A 17,297-nucleotide genomic window follows, 5' to 3' on the forward strand; every position below is an offset into this window, starting at 1 on the left:
AATGTTCGGCGACGAGTTCCCATTAATCTCGGCTGTAATCCGCTTCCGTGCGTCCGATACTTGTGTGATTGGAGGCACTCCCCAGGCGGCAATTTTCTCCGCCACCTTTCGACGCAAACGACGACGTTAAGCCGCTGCTTGAAACCCTGCTGCCGTTACGGTCGGCGTTCGCTTTCAGTGACCGGCGCAGCTGGCGCACGTTTAAAGCTAAGCGGCGAAGTTATTGAAGCAACTTAGCTTACGGAGTTACGATTAGAAGTAGAAATAAGTTTCTGGGCTTAATTGATGATTTTGAACGCGTGATGGCACACGATACACGCGTTACAGGTGTCCCCATTTCTATCGAGTGCAGTTGTCCAATAGTTTTGGTCTGGCTCTATTCTATCAAAGAGCCCGAACCCTGAAGCATTATAGACAATGTACCGTTACACGCACGACCGAAGCATGAGAGAAAACTTTCTTAAAGTTACGAAGAAATGAAACGTAAAACGATGGCCTTTCTGACGGTTCAATCGCCTTACGCCATGGCGTCATCATTATTGTTCAATAAGCACCAGCAATTTCGGTTTGCGCAACGACTTCACATCCATGGCTGCTCTGAATGCTGCTTTCTCTACTGCCTACTATTGTCTTGCTGCGAACTAGCTCGGCAGCAACGACAACCACAATTACCAGCTCTGTTCCTGACATTAACAAAAGCCTGGCCAAACTCAGAAGAAGAAAGTTCCGCACTCACCAAACCTCGCAGCCAAGAATTCAGCGCGGTCGTTCCGCTGCAGGCAACCAGTCATCACACAGGGCTCGTTGCACTGCTCCCGGATGGTCGTTGGGCTGCTCAGCATACAGTCAACCGCATATCTTCGCAGCTGGCCTCTGTTGTCGCGATCTCACCGCTAGCAGCCAGTTGTTGCAATCTCACTGCTGGCACCCGTTGTTGCATCTGGGTCGCAAGCCCCAATGGTAGCGTTGGCCTGGTGGCCTGGGGCACAGCTGGAAGCATCCGAAGGTCCTGGGAAAGCATGAGTCGACTGCTAACAGAACAACTTGTTTATTCTATTATCGCAAAAGAGCGGCCGGTCAGGTCGACCAAAGTGGAGAGACGGGAGAGCACGTTACTCGACGGAAGAATTCGGAGCCTCTCTCGGCATCCGGGGCAGCTGCTTTTATACTCTCGGAGTCGAGGGCAAGAAGGAACGGCTTGAAAGAGACGCCCGTGACGGCGGGGCACGGACACGCTGAGAGACACGTTGAGACAAGAAGTGACGCATGCGCCGGGCCGGCGCCGGTCAGACCTCCTCGCTTCACAGTTGGGGAGCTCTCTCCCCGGCTGCCGCGCTTTGACAAGCGTGGGCACCAACATGCACACACACTCACACACACACACGAAGACACGTGGCATTGAAACATGCCCTGACGCGCTTGGCAGGAAGCGTTACGGCAGCGCTGAACGGGACAAAATGTCCGCCGCTTTGAATGAAGCCCCGGCGTCCGTTGCATTCGCGGCGGCTATACCGCGCGTCGTAGGCGAAACGTAACAATTCGTTCGGTTGTGCAGGTTCGTAGGCCATGTGAAGGGGTAAATTTTTAGCTGTGCTGCTTGCCGCAATCGTTGACTCACATATGCTGAGTCTATGACTTTATTGTAGAGCTGCAGATGGTGCCTATTGATCATGCATTGAATATCATAGCGCGTAGTATCGATATAAAGAGGTGGCAACTTCAGATTGTGGTAACACGAACAATCCAGAATGCTGTCTCTGCGGCATGTGCCTTTAATTAGGTTCATTGTTGATATTGTGAAAAACATTGAGTTCAGTCATTAGACTCTTGCTTTTGCCTGAAGCAGCAGAGTGCAGAAGGGGAAGTGCCATTGGTACGCCCGACAAATTTAGACATTGCCATTTCCTTTGCTAAAGGTTATCTTAGCACTACATAATTATTCACGATGCGCAGGTGTACGAAAGAGTCGTCGGAAAGTGGCCCCAAGCATGCCATTCCTCTAGCTATTTTGGATATGCCTTCATGAACGCAAATATTGTTGCTTTTGATATCAATTTCATCACCGCCGCTTGCATGGTCGGAAACATGATATCGCCGAAACGTGAACACCAGGGGTCGGTCGTAGAGCGCTATTCAGGAGGCACAGCGGTAGGTCACTGTTTTAATACCGAGCGTAACTGCGACTCCTTTTTCTTTAGCGCGACTTGACAAAACGCTCATACCTATAGCTACTCGCGTTGTCCTCTTATTCATGGAGTACTGGAGTGGCATTTGCGTCCCTTGGAAGGAAGCATCGTCCCGATGTGCGATTCATTCGGGATTACAGGACAATTGGAAAGAGTGCCACCGAACAGAGTGACACACACACAGAAAAAAACGAGAGCAGAAAAAGCAAAAGCTTAGGTCGACAGGTACGGCTTCACCCGCACCACATGCACAACTTCGAGTAAGTGCTTGCGGCGACTGGAGGTTTTGTCACTGTCAGGAACGACGTCGTAATTCATGCCACTCAGGCGGCTGATGACTCTGTACGGCCCGAAGTGCAGACTTCGGGGCTTTTCGAAGAGTCCACGACAGCGTATGATTATCCAGACCCACACTTTGTCCCTGGGAGTGTAGGAAACGTAGCTGTATCGAAGATCGTCTCGTTTTGCATCTTGGTCTTGCTGAATGCAGATACGTACGCGGGCAAGCTCTCTGGCTTTTTCGGGGCACTCAGTAAATTGGGCAACGTCGGTAGGTAGGTCGTCGAACTGACAACCATGACAACATGACAACATGCAACATGACAACCAGCGTTGTAGTGGCTTCACTATCATGGACTAATCTGAACGGTGTCGAACCAGTAGTTTCCTGTCGATCGCTATCGTAGGCGAATGTTACGCAAGGCAAAATTGTTCTGCGTCAACATACATGCATAGCATGTCTGCAAGTGTCTTATTAAGACGCTCGGTTCGTTCGTTCGTCTGGGGATGATAAGCGGTTGTTTACCGGTGGCTTGTACTACTTAGTCTAAGAAGCGAGTCAAGAAGTTAGGCAGTGAAGGCAGTTCCCCTGTCTGTTATGACTACTTTTGGGGCACCGTGCTTAAGGACGATGTTTTCAACGAAAAAATGAGCTGCTTCAGCTGCTGTGCCCTGCTATGTAGCTGTGTCACCGCGTAGCGCGTCAGGTAATCGGTGACAACATTGATCCATCTGTTGCCAGCTGTAGAAGCTAGAAATAGGCTCAGGAGCTTTATTTCAACTTTGGCGAATGGCTGGCGTGGTTCCTCTACCGAACGTAAGAGACTTGCGGACTTGCCGGGAGGCGCTTTGCGTCTTTGGCAGTCCGCACATGTTTGCACGTGATGCTTTACAGCAGCGGGTAGCTTCGGCCAGTAATACTTCCGTCGGAGTCGGGACAATATCCTAGCGTAGCCTCGACGATCTTGCGGTGGTTTCATCGTGGAATGCTTTTAGTATTTCTTTTTGTAGTGGTTCCGGTACCACAAGCAGGTACATGCTGCCACTGGCAGTTAAGTTCCTATAGAGAACATCGCTCCGGAGGCAAAACGACGGCAGTCATCGGGCATAAAGTGACAGAACGTCTTTACTTCGGTCTTACAAGAAATTGATTAGTGTGAGCAACTCTGGGTCGTGGCGCTGCTCCTGTGAAATTGTAACGGCGTCGACGACTCCCAAAAATGCAGCGTCCACGTCATCGGTACCTGTGGACTCGACGGGTGACCGCGAGAAGCATTCGGCGTCGGTGTGCCACTTCCCTCATTTGTAAATTATATTGATGTCGAACTCCTGAAGCTTAAGACTCCAACGCGCCAGACAGCCTGATATATCATTGAGGTTAGTGAGCCAACAAAAAGAATGATGATCGCTGACAACGTTGAATGAACGGCCATACAAATACGGGCAAACTTTGATAACCGCCCACACCACGGTGAGGCATTTTTTCTCGGTAGTCGAATAGTTTCCTCCGTACTAGAGAGAGATCGGCTAGCATAGATGTTTACGCTTTCGGAGCCATCTTGCAACTGCGCCATTATGGCACCCAGACCAACATTGCTCGCATCAGTGTGAAGTGCTGTAGGAGCATGCTGGTAGAAGCACGCAAGAACGGACGGCGTTTGCAGGCGTTGGCGTAGTTCGCTAAATACTACTTGCTCATTTATCCGAACACAGAAACGGAATATCGTCTCGTGTCAGGCGTGTTAACGGCGTTGCAATACATGAAAAGTTCGCAATGAATGGTCGGAAAAAGGCACACAGTCCCAAGAAGTGTCTGACTGCCTTGTTGTGCGACGTTGTGGCAAACTTGGCCATAGCGTCGATTTCGGCGAATCAGGTCGTACACCCTCGCGACTTATGACGTGGCCGAGGAAGCACAGTTTACTGAAACCAAAATGAAATTTCGCGGGCTTTAATGTCGGGCCAGCCGAGCGTATCGCTTGGATAACAGTGAGTAACCGGCTTAGGTGCTCCTCAAATGTACCTGAGAATAATATGACGCCGTCTTGACAGGCCAAGCATGTTAGCCACTTCAAACCTTATAGACCGTGTCCATTAGACGCTGAAATGTTGCAGGCGCTGAGCACAAACTGAAAGGAAGGACCTTAAATTCGCAAAGACCGTCGGGGGTCACGAAGGCAGTTTTCTCACGATCTCTCTCATTGAGGTCAATATGCCGATACCCGTTTATTTATTTTTATTTATTTAGTCATACTGTTGGCCCGGAGGCCGTTACAGGGGTGGGGTACAGCACAGAAAATAAAAAACATAATGTACATTATACACAATGCACGCAAATTATACATAAAACACTATTTTTGAGCACACATTCATAAAGAGAACCAGGAAACCAGTAACAGCACAAATACAAAAGCAATATGCAGGAACAATAAACACAATCTGTGTTAATCTAACATAATGTACATAATTTTGTTTAGGACATGATTTGCCTCAGATTGTTTTCAAATTGTGTTACGGTATCACATTGAATAATGGCTGTTGGTAGTCTGTTCCATTCATTTATTGTTCTGGGGAAGAAAGAATTGGCGTACGCATTAATGTGCAGTTGAGATATCCGGAAATTATGTTCATGTGTACCTCTTGAGGTTCTGCCTTGTTTTGGTGCTAAATAGGGAGTAGTATTTATGTTGAAATGTCCTTTCCAAAGCAAAAAAAGAAACTTAAGTCTGGCTACATGGCGTCGTTCGGCTAAGGAGGGTAAGTTAAGTAATTGCAGCATTTCTGTAACAGAATCAGTTTGCGAGTAACGAGATAGAATAAATCGAGCAGCTCTTCGTTGGACTCTTTCAATCATGTTTATCAATCCTGTTTCATAAGGGTCCCAAATAATGCTGGCGTATTCCAGTGTGGGTCTTACCAGGTATAGGTAGGCAGTTAACTTAGCGTCTTTCGAAGCAAGCTTGAGCTTCCTACGCAAAAACCAGAGTTTCATTTCTGCTGTCGAACAAATGTTTTTAACGTGCTCCTTCCAACTCAGATTCTTGGAAATAGTTACGCCTAAATATTTAAGGCTATCAACTGCGGCAAGTGTAAATGAACCCAGGGTGTTGTTAAAGTCAACAACATGTTTTGTCTTGTTTGTGACACGAAATACAAAAGCTTTATTTCTGTTAATTTTCATTTTTGAAACTTCACACCACTGTTCAACCACCTGCAGAGCTTCGTTAAGAATTTTCAAATCGTCCTGGTTGTTTATCTGTTTATAAAGAAGGCAATCATCTGCGAAAAGTCGCACCCTTATGTCTTTGCTAATACATTGCGCAATATCGTTAACATAAACAAGAAATAAGACTGGACCCAACACAGACCCTTGTGGAACACCCGATGTGACGTCTAATAATTCTGATTTGGAGCCATTAATTTCTACGTACTGAGTTCTGCCTGTTAGGTATGCACGAATCCATTGTGTTACATTGTAGTTTATGCCAAAATGAACCAACTTATCAATGAGTTCTGAATGAGGGACTCTGTCGAAGGCTTTGGACATGTCAAGATAAATGCAGTCAATTTGCCCCTTGTTATCCGAAGCCCTCGCAAAATCATCAATTGTTTCAACTAGTTGCGTCACTGTCGAAAGATTTCGCCTAAAACCATGCTGATTGGAATACAGAAGTTTTTTGTCTTCCAGGTAGGTGTATATTGATTTTGATATTATATGCTCTAGAAGTTTACAGCATACACCAGATAAGGAAATGGGGCGGTAATTTTCAATTTTTTGCCGGTCGCCTGATTTGAAAACCGGAACAACCTTGGCCACTAACCAGTCATTTGGGACGCGTTTTTGTTCAAGTGACGCTTTAAAGATGATCGTAAGATAGTGTCCAACCCATTCCGCATATCTACGTAAAAAAGCATTTGGTATATCGTCGGGACCATTAGATTTTTTTATGTTAATGTTTAGCAGGAGGGAAACAACGCCTTCGTACGTTACGTTTACGTCCGGCATTTCCGAAGAACGATGACCTGGCATCTGATATTGCGACGCATCACCAACAGACCGCGGGGAAAAGACAGACTGAAAAAACGTGTTATAATGTGACGCTATCGTTCCGTGATCGTGCAGGACCGAACCGTTCACGATAATGCTATGTGGGTTATTTTCGGGCTGTGATAAGTGACGCCAAAAACGGTGTGGGGAGGAGACTATAAAGTTGGACAAGGTTTCGGTGTAATACTTCTCTTTGGCTGTGTAAAGCTTAGTTCGTAACTGCCGTGATCACAGAGCTTTTTTTTCGTGGTTCCTTTTTCTCTTGAGTCTTTGGCGGGCGATCTGTCTCTTTAAATGAATTATTTCTCTGGTTACCCATGGATTTTGTTTCCTTTGTCTTTGTTTTCGCAACGGTACAAATGTTGAGATACAATACGAGACAATATCTTTAAACCGCAGCCACAAGTCATTGACGTCACTTTCCGCTCTGAAACTGTCCAACATAAATGATAGATAGTCGATAATGCTCGTGTCATCGGCTTTGTCATACTGGCGAACAAATGTGGTCTTTCCTTTAATTCGGGCAGAAGCAAGATCGGTTTTAATTTCAACAGAAATAAGTTTGTGATCAGATAGCCCACTTTGAATTAATACTTTGTAATTATCCAAACACGCATCAAGAAAAACTAAGTCAAGCGTAGACTGCGCTGATCCTGCTATACGTGTGTTTTCACGAACAACCTGTGTCAAATCATGATTGAAGGCGATATCAAGAAGAACTTCACAGGAAGCCCGCTCTTTCGCATCAATTGTCAAATTATTCCAGTCAATACCGCCGAGGTTAAAATCACCCGCGAGTAGGCCCATTGATGGAAAATGACTTGCATGTCGCAGCCTGTCCAACGAATCGTCGATGCGTGGCACCAGGTGGACGTCTTTCAACGTTAGTTGGTTCAATTTGCAGTAATCGATGCAGAATCGCAAACTGCCGTTTTTTTTACTGGTACCTTGGGTGACGCCCAGGGACTTTTCGAAGGCTGTATCGCACCAACCGCGAGCATATTATTCACTCGTTTTTGAATCTCTTCACGTTACATTGGAGCTACACGGTAAGAATTTTGTCGAATCGGCCGCGTAGTATCATCCATGATGATGCGGTGCTTGATCAGTGGTGCTTGTTGGACCTTTCACGTAGTCCACAAGCAATCTTCGAACTGGTCTAGCAGCCCCAATGGGCGCTGCCGCTCGGAAGGCGACAGGGTGAAGCTATCGTCGACAGGCAAAGGTGTGGAGGGCGGCACAATCGTTTCTTGTAGAGTGAAACAATCTTTCACTTCGGTGATGTTGTCGAAGTACTAAATTGCGGTACCCTTCTGGATGTGGCGGCGTTCGTTGCGTAAGTTCGTTAAAATAACTTCCGCCTGCCTATGAGTCATGTCGAGTACGCCTCTAGCAATGGAAACGCCTTGCGTTAGCTATAGTGAACCTATTTGCTCCGCAATCACACCCCGTAGTAGGGCTTCTTCCATGGTATAGAGACAAGGCGGCAGGTTCGCGGCTTAAGGGTCATATTGTAGGCGATTCCAAAGCGCTCATGTTTCCCGTCATTCATGGTGTCGCGATATGGGCTGTCAGAAAACATCACCATACGTTACGAATGTTTCGCAGCAGTCGGAGATAAGGACTAAATTGGCAACGACGCTAGAATCGCCAGTGTGAATGCGGGTGCTGCATGTTCCTGGTAGTGTCATTAGCTGACCCCGGCACTTCTTATGTGGGGCCGTGTCCATGGCCTCTTCACTTTCTTAATGAGGTCAGCCTGCTCTTGCCGCATAATCGAGAAGTCTGCGCCAGTGTCAACAAGTGCGGTGACGTGATGTCCAGCCTCTAGAACACTGAGATCGGCACGGGAAACGTCGTCGGCGTTAGCATTGGTCGTCGTCATCTCGTGTTTGTTGGGAGCGGAGGGAGGGGGGGGGGGATTTCTGGCGTCTCGATACAAGGCAGCCTTTCTCCCGGGGGTCACTGCCGTTAGTTTCCCCGGCGCATACTAGGGAAGCGACGAGCCCTGCCGACGTCAGTGGTGAAAGTCTGAATCTGGAGGTTTGGGGAAGTGTAACGCACAGGTGTTGGGCACTGCCAGCGACGACATGGTGAAGCTGCTTGGTGGGGTGAAAGCTGATCACTGTTAGGGGCGCGATAATCGTCGAAGTGCAGAGAAGCGTCTGGCGAAAAGGACCCGGCTCCAGCTTCTGCATGGGGGCAGTAACGGGCAATGTGATCTAGTTCGCCGCAGTGGAAGCAGAGTGATTGACTGTTGGCCCCGCGCCACAAGTCGGTACGGTGAACTGGAGGCCGTCTCGTTCCGGTTGCCACCACGGCACGGGAACGGGCCGTGGCTGCATTGGTGTTACCGTTGGCGAATGACGAGGATGTCGGACCATCTCACCATAAGTCGGCGGATGAGTTGCTGGCCATGTGGCTGGGGTGGAGAAGGCTTGCTTTAACTGCTGGCGCACGACTTCGGCAACAGAAACGACCGACGACTCTGTAGGAGGATTGCCGAGGGCTCGCAGCTCTTCACTTAGGATGTCTCGAATCATGTCCCGTAAAGAAGTGGGGTGAATAATCGGGAGCTTCGGGGCTCATTGGTGTGTTCGGTTGGTGGCCGAAATGGCTGCAACGTTTCTGAAGCGCCTGCTCGATAACAGTGGCTTCCTTGATGAATTAGTCGACCGTTGTTCTTGGGTACCGTATAAGACCAGCAAAGAGTGGTTCCTTAACTCCCCGCATCAGATGACGCACTTTCTTTGCCTCAGTCATATTGGGGTCAGCTTGGCGAAATAGACAGGCCATATCTTCCGCATACATGGCGATTGTTTCGTTGGGTTTCTGTACCCTAGCCTCAATAAGCTGTTGCGCGTAATCTCACCGGTCCGAGCTCGAGAATGTATCGAGGAGCTGACGACGAAAATTGCTCCAGGTTTGAAAGCTCGCTTCGCTATTCGCGTACGATGTACGAGCGCTGTGTTGTAGCACAAAATAAGCATGGGCGAGTTTTTGTTGGTTGTTCCGGCGATTTACCAGAGCGACGCATTCGTACTGGTCAAGCCAGCCATCAATATATTCAAAAGCGTCGCCGCGGAATATTTTGGGGACGCGAGGGTGTTCAGGAGTCACCTGGGGAAGGCTAGCCGCCATTTGTGAAGGAGGAAGAAGCGCCGATAATGTAGTCATGCTGCTGGGAGTCACAACAGGAGGGAAGTCTGGGCTCACGCCGAGCAGGCGCCGACTCAAACGATGCACTGGAGTCACTACCACAGGTGGAGCTTCGGAACTTGTAAGGTTACGAACAGGGGTTGCCCGCATCGTGTTCAGGCTCCAGCGCCTCCACCAGCGTCGCAACGTCAAAAACAGGGCTGGTAGAGCGCTATTCAGAAAAAATAGCGGCGGTTCGCCATTTTAGTACTAAGCATAACTGCGAACTCTTCTTCGCCTAGTCGCATCGTCCTCTTCTTCATGGGGTACTGGCACGGGAATATGATATGCTTTCATCCAGTGTTTCATTCCAGTATGTTTTTCTCTACGACAGTCGCTAATGCTATGAACGTCGGTAATGAAGAAAACACATATTTAGAAGAGGTAATGGGAAGCTATGCCAGAGAGCACGAAGACAAGGCTTTTAGAAACATGATGCATCCTAGTAGGCCTCTTGAGGAGACCAGTGCCTTTCGCACGAATGCTAACCATAGGCTTTCTTTGTATAAGTGACAAATGCACTTCAGAAAGTCATGATTTCTCGACGAGAAATTAAAATTTCTACGGCTACATTTATTCCACCAAATATTTGTTGGCGAACAGTGTTTGTAGTAGTAGTAACTTAGTCTGCGATATTCATACGATATTACCTACAGGAAGTGAACAGATATTGGTCTGCTTTACATATAACTGTTGTTCTTCACGCGTGAAGATGTCTATATGCTCTGGCACGAATACAGTTGTGGAACTGGGCGTCTTTATTACGTGATGGAATGATAAGCAACAAAACATCAAGGGTTCTCCGCCTACTCATAGCTCATTTATCAGCTGTATTTTGGAAACACATTATGTCAGTGGCCTACCAGAACAGCAGAAAAGAAAATTGCTCCGTTAGGAATTGCTAATTTTCGCTCCATAAGGTTGTCTAAGCCGGCAAATAGATACATAGAGGGATGAAGACCTCCAATTTGGATTATTCGTTCATGTGAATTTAAGCTGGGAAGCAGTGGTTAGGTATTTGCGTAAAAAAACATTTTTCATCATTTGACACAAGAACGTTTCATGGGATGATGATAGCAATTAAGATGTAAATAACCCTAATTTAAGTTGTGTGCGGAAATTTCTCAGCGTTCTCCTTAAACAGAATATTTTAGGTAACTCAAATCAACTGTTTGAAATCAGTAATTTATGCAAAATTTATCTTAGCTAACTGTAAACTGATGACTTTCATGCATGGAAAAATGGGCTGCAGCCGGTGGCAAGGCCAGCAAAAGCCCTCCCGCGCCGCCACAACCGGACGGAAGTCCTTTAATTCCATCGGTATCTTTAGAAAAACTTCTACAGGTACGTATTCCCTAATAGTTTTCCTTCTGGTAAATTCTGCTGAATGTGTCACCATTTTCGAGCACAAGAAATATAAGAAAATTAACGGACTGGAAAAATGGCTATCACAATATTACTTTCTTTGTCCTCGTTTGTCTCCAGGGACAAGCGCGCATACTTCATATATGTATTGACGCGACAGCCTACCCGATTATAAATTAACTGTTACCCGCAGGTGTCAATGCGAAATTATGCGTCACTTTTCTGCATACAAAGACCATTTTCTTCGGAGTCCAAAGGCGTAATGCCAATTTGCGTATGTTGCGAACGAATGCCAATTTGCGGGAGATGGAACGTGAATTACCCAGATTACGACGTAGGTAACCCAATGTCCTTGAAGCTTTTGCGCTAATAGCTGCAATGTGGTCTGTCCAGGAGAGGTTTTCGATTAAGTAAACACCCAAATATTTATATGATACCGTATGTACCAATTCCTTGTTATTGACGTTGTATAAAAAATGAAATTAAATGAAATGAAAAGAAATTACCTAACAGTTTGATACATTTAAAGCCGTTAACCAGGTGTTACACGAATTATGAATTAGGCTAAGATCATTATGAAGGGCCATCTGGTTGTCAGGTTGGGTAATTGATCTGTAAATAATGCAGTCGTCAGCGAAAATATGTAAGCTAGAAGAAACATTACGTGACAATTCGTTTGTGTAAATTAGCAAGAACAAAGGGCCCCGAACGCTTCCCTGAGGCACACCAGGAGTAACATAAGAAGGATATGAAGCAATATTGTTACCTACTGTGAAGTGTTGACGATTCTAAAGAAAATTACGAAGCCATGTTAGAGTGAAGGAGTCAATTCACAGTGCAGTTTTTTTTTTTTCAATAAGGCGACAATGTGCTACACGATGAAATGCTTTGGAAAAGCCAAATAAAATGCAATCGGTCTACTGGTTATTGTTTGTGTTAAGGTGCAGGTCAGTCTTCAATTCGAGTAAATGTGTCTCACATGATAATCCTTTCCTGAAACCACGTTTATGGTGAAAAAAGAAATTATTGGACTCTAGGTGATTATAAATGTAAGCAGCAATTATATGTTCGAGCATCTTGCAGCAAATGCAGGTCAATGTAATTGGACGGTAGTTTTTCGGGGAGTTCCTATTCCCAATTTTAAACATGGGTATGATTTTGGACATCTTCCAGTCGTTGGGCAGCTGTCCCGACCACAAAGACTGCTTGAATATATGGTACAGAATGTTACTGGATATAGAAATGGTATTTTTAATATCCTGGAACTAATATTATCAACACCAGACGAAGTAGATAACTTGAGGATATTAATAAGACATACAATTCCTTCCACCGTGATTTCAATACTTTCCATGAATTGCCAGTCGGAAACAGAAAGTTCAGGTACATTGGTATGATCGTCGCGGCTGAAAATCATTGAAAAAAAAAAAACGTATTGAAAGCAGAGGGGCATTCATTGTCAGAGAGGGGAGTATTTGCCTCAGTATGTAAGGCTATCCGGTTAGAGTCGCCGTCAGGTGATATAACTCTCAAAAATTTTTTTGGATTCGAATGTAAGAGAGAATGTAAATCTGTGGAGAAATATTTATCTTTAGCTGCAGCTCAGGCAGAGCAGTACGTTTTTAAGCACAGCCTGTACCTTTCCCAAGAAGGAGCGTTATTAACGCGTTTAGCGGTATTGGACAGACGTTCCTTTTTACTCCTGAATTTACGTAGGGCATTATTAAACGAAGGATTAGATTTGTCACTTGTTATTGAGATCAACGAAATATATTTGTTAATTAGAGTTCAAGTTCATTGTTTATCTTTGAGTAGTTTGCTGTGTTATAATCGCGTATTTTTTTTTGACATCCGTGAAAGGAATATATATATATATATATATATATATATATATATGTATGTATGTGCGTGCGGGCGTATGTTCTTTTTCTGAGACACCAAGAGTTCCCCCTCTCGTTCTATTCGTGGCAGCATTAGTTACGCGACAATACGGTATTTTCTCTGCAACTTTATTTTTGTTTGAGCACACTGAACTACAATTTATCCCGTTTTCTTGCGACCATCGGCGTTTGCACAGCGCCTGGAGCACTGCGTTGTGCAAAAGCAGATGCGCCATGCAGTTAACAATATCATGGTTAGAGCATAGTTGCAATTTTGTAGTCTGCCTTTGGGCGAATTCCCCTTCGCGTGTACCTCATTGCGTAGTTTTTGGCCTGCTTGCTCATGAATGTGAATGCATGTGGTCATATTATTCGTCAGCATTAGGGGAATCTTTAGGCATTCTCATCGTGGGTGCGGACAATATTTTCCTTTTGAAGTTTTACCTAGTGTGCCTGTTTTGTGATCGTAAACACATTGCAGGTATCTAAATTTTGCCACTTTCATACACATAATAATTATTACAAATAGCTAAGTACGAATATATAATTACACATGCTCGTGAACTGCGTTGACTGTTCGCAGACTAATTATGTGTAGCTATCACACTTATATGTTTATTTCTTTTTCCAAGTTTCTTCAAAGTTATAGTGATCTTCATCTACAATTGATTGACGAAGCAGATTGGAGTAAATGTAAATGCGAATGTCTGAAGTCTACGTTCCTAGCCATATATCCCGAAGGATGTGAGAGGACGTTGGAGTGCTACAAATATGTGAAGGTCTCGTAAGTACAATGTCGCATCGTTTTTTGTTACCATCCTCTCAGGCCACAATTTGAGAAGGCAATGTACTCTCACGTAGCATTAGTTTAGTATGTAAATTTATATGTGGCAAATGCGTTTTTGCCAAGACAGATATTAACTTAGACTGATTAATCACAACATGCTTAAACTTGAACAAATATCAGCTGCCATGCTTCGCAAAGTTCACCCTACAGACAGGTCAAACTAACTGAAGCTCTAGTATACCGCTTGAGTATTAAAAAGAAAGGCTATTCAATAATTACTTTGAATGCAACCACATACTTCAGCCCCCCAGTGCAATTTTCAACAGGAGTGGCATATGAACGGCCGCCCATTTCTTTAAATATAAACTTTCTGCCATATCTGGGCATATCTGCCATATCCGAGAAACTTTGCCCATTTCAAGTGTGACGGGTAAAATATGGAAAAAAAAATATTGGTAATAAAAGAAATTGATTATTTCAGCACCCATATGTTTTTTTCCGTTCCGCAAGTGGTGCGTCAATTTAGAAAATCAGACGCCTGGTAAATTAGTCATCTCTAATTGACGCGTAACTACACACAAAGTGTTCTGGTAGCATAAGATGACTGATTATCGAACACCAAATTTATTGCAATCGAAGTGGGAGAACCCTTTGTGCGTATCGATTTTAAGCCACAAGAGAATGCGCGGAATGCAAAAAGGGGAGAAGAGGTATAGGACTTTCGGCTGGCTAGCTGAATCCTGTTAGGCGCTCGGTGACCAACGTCGAGACTACCGCATTGTGTCATTTCAATAGACGCCTTTTATTGCCATAACATTGTGTTGGAGGTTCGTGGTACGACACAACATACAGCGGACTCACAACCACCTGAACTTTATCTGAGCCGACGTCTTGCCCATCTCTCGCCAACGCATTTACCATGTTTTAAGACGATGATAGACACATGCCATTCCCAGTTGCAGCTGCGCATAGGTCATTGTCCCTTGGACATGTACAGCGCTACGTGGACCCACGCTCCTTCGCATTAAGAGCAGGCGAAGGTGTTGACCAGTGGCGGACTCACTACAGAAGCGTGATATGCTACAATCGTTGGTTCTCCATTACCTAGCTCGATTGTATTTTGCAATGTCTGAGTAAGACAACACTGAACGTGGACTCCCGAAGAGCGTGCGAGCCCTTTGTTAAGGAAATTAAAAAGTGTGTTAGAGACTCCTACGCCAAATGCAAACGCATGGAAATACCAGTAGCTCCAAAAACCAAAACACCCAAACAAGTATGCATTACACATATAGGAGAAATTGTCGAAGTGACTCGACAACTGGATTCGAGGATGTCTAAGGATGTGTCGTACATTCGGTTGAAAAAATCACAGAGAACGTCCACAATTTTCTTATAGGCAGGAAACACTTTATGTTCGGTGAAAACGGTAAACTTCCAATCAAGCTACGTCCACAAAAACGCAATGCACCTTCTTTCCACCTATGAAAGAGAGACGAGTGATCTGGTGCATTCTCACAATTATATACAACTGATTTGCAACCAATATACTTTTCTTATTTGCCTGACGTCAAGCGGTAACGCGTGAATAAAGTTAGCTGCTTTTTTCTTACAGATCTGCTTTGTAGCACTAATTTCAGGATGAAAGTTGAAGCTCTAGCGCAAATGTCATGGGGAATCCTCAGGTATTATCTAGGCTGAAGTTATTATTTTAGCTTGAATTAACGTATTTAATTATTTTTTTCTAATTAGAGCAATATCATTAGGCCATGAGTGAATTCGAGATAGCTCGGCTCTCTGTCAGACGTGAAATACATGTGCTAAGTGGTTTTTGCGGGTGAAGCTCCTTTGGCATTTTCAAGTTGTCAGCCACTATACTTCTTTTTTAGATGCTGCAGGTAAATATCGTGAATTTCTTGTGCCAATGTCTTCATGACTAGCAAATGGAAAACATTCGCCAGCGTCGATGTGAAACCGTGCACCGTCATTTCATCACCGTACAGCAGATTATGATATAAAACCTGTTGAAACACGAGATACTGGCTTGCAACGCCATGCAACAACCGGCTGGCTATTCGCGGAAAACATTGGTTCATACAGCACTGCGCGCTTCTTCACAACCTTCAATATGTGTCATAGACCTCAAGCGCAGAGCAGCACATGGCCACTTCAGGCCCCATTTTCGTGCAAACAACCTGGAGAACGGCCTGGGCTTGGCTGGCTTGCGAAGAGTCAGGGAGTTCCTCCTGGTCAGTTCTCTGAAACATTTTTCTCTAGTCTACCATCTCCCATTGCTAAGTGATTCCAGCAGGAGTTGCTAGATCGTCGTTTACGCGATTGTCACAGCTGCGGTAACATGGGTGACAGTGTGAGTTAGTGCAATCGCCACCTACAACCAAGTTTCGACTAATCAACAATGGGTTGATGGAATCGCGCTCCCTATGTAGAACCGTGCTAGCCATAACACACACTTTCAGGAATCATCACTCACCAGCATCTAGAGACGCTGCGGAACCGTTGTCCGACGTACAATCACAGCTAACACCCACAACTGTCCCAGGAGTAGCCGGTCGCGGTTCCAGCTGTGTCGCTAACCGCCAGCACCTCCCGAAAACTACTCAGCGCATCCATAACTGTGAAGTAGCTAGATTATTTTGATTGTATTTTTATTTTATTGTATTTTTATTTATTGTATATTTATTCTATTGTATTTTTATTGTATTATATATTTTGTATTTTTAAGATTAGGTGTCTGTAATAATTGTCATCGTTTAATAATAATTATCGTTGATGTCGTTTTTACTGGACACGGGAGCCACGATTTCGGTGATGGCCTCCACGGACGAAAAGTGATGTTTTTATAAGTCCCACTTGGTCCGTTTCGCGGAGTGAGTGTGGGGTTGCGGTATCTTGTTGATGTGTGCGAAGTGGCCGTTATCTGGGGTGGTGAATTACAGAATAAAGCAGAGTTCTCTACTGTACCTCTTTCTGCGTATGCCATAATCCTGGGCCTTTAGTTATTGAAACTGTGTGCCAGCACTGTGAAATTTGCACAGGCACGAGCTTTTCAGCGGCGTTTACGAAAATACCACCGTATTAATGAAGTTTGCTTTGTTTGTCCAATGATGCAGTTGTGCCTCCCTTAACTAACATGCTTGTTTCAGTTACCTCTTCTCCCACCTCTGACGTAGTGTTTGCCACTACCAGGAAGCTCCTTCTCAAAGCTATTTCAACATGAATCAGCTGATACCTTATTGCTCGCTTTAAATTGTCTATAAGGTCAATAGGTAATGACCGTAAACTTTATATTGTATAAGTTTTTTTACTCATGCTAACCTTAGCAAGGACTTTCGGCCGACCAAGACCCTAACTCTACACTCAAAATTACTTGCAGACAACATATAATCGTTTTTGTAGCTTTAACATTCAGCGCAATATTGCGAGTACTTAAGCGGTAGAAATTCCACCATTATAGATGACGAATAATTTCTTCGTCTATAGTTATCATTTATTTTAAAGGTTTTTTTTTCAATGATGCCATGATATATATTCAATGC

Source organism: Dermacentor andersoni, chromosome 8 (genome assembly GCF_023375885.2).
Source record: "Dermacentor andersoni chromosome 8, qqDerAnde1_hic_scaffold, whole genome shotgun sequence".
Classification (NCBI taxonomy): Eukaryota; Metazoa; Arthropoda; class Arachnida; order Ixodida; family Ixodidae; genus Dermacentor; species Dermacentor andersoni.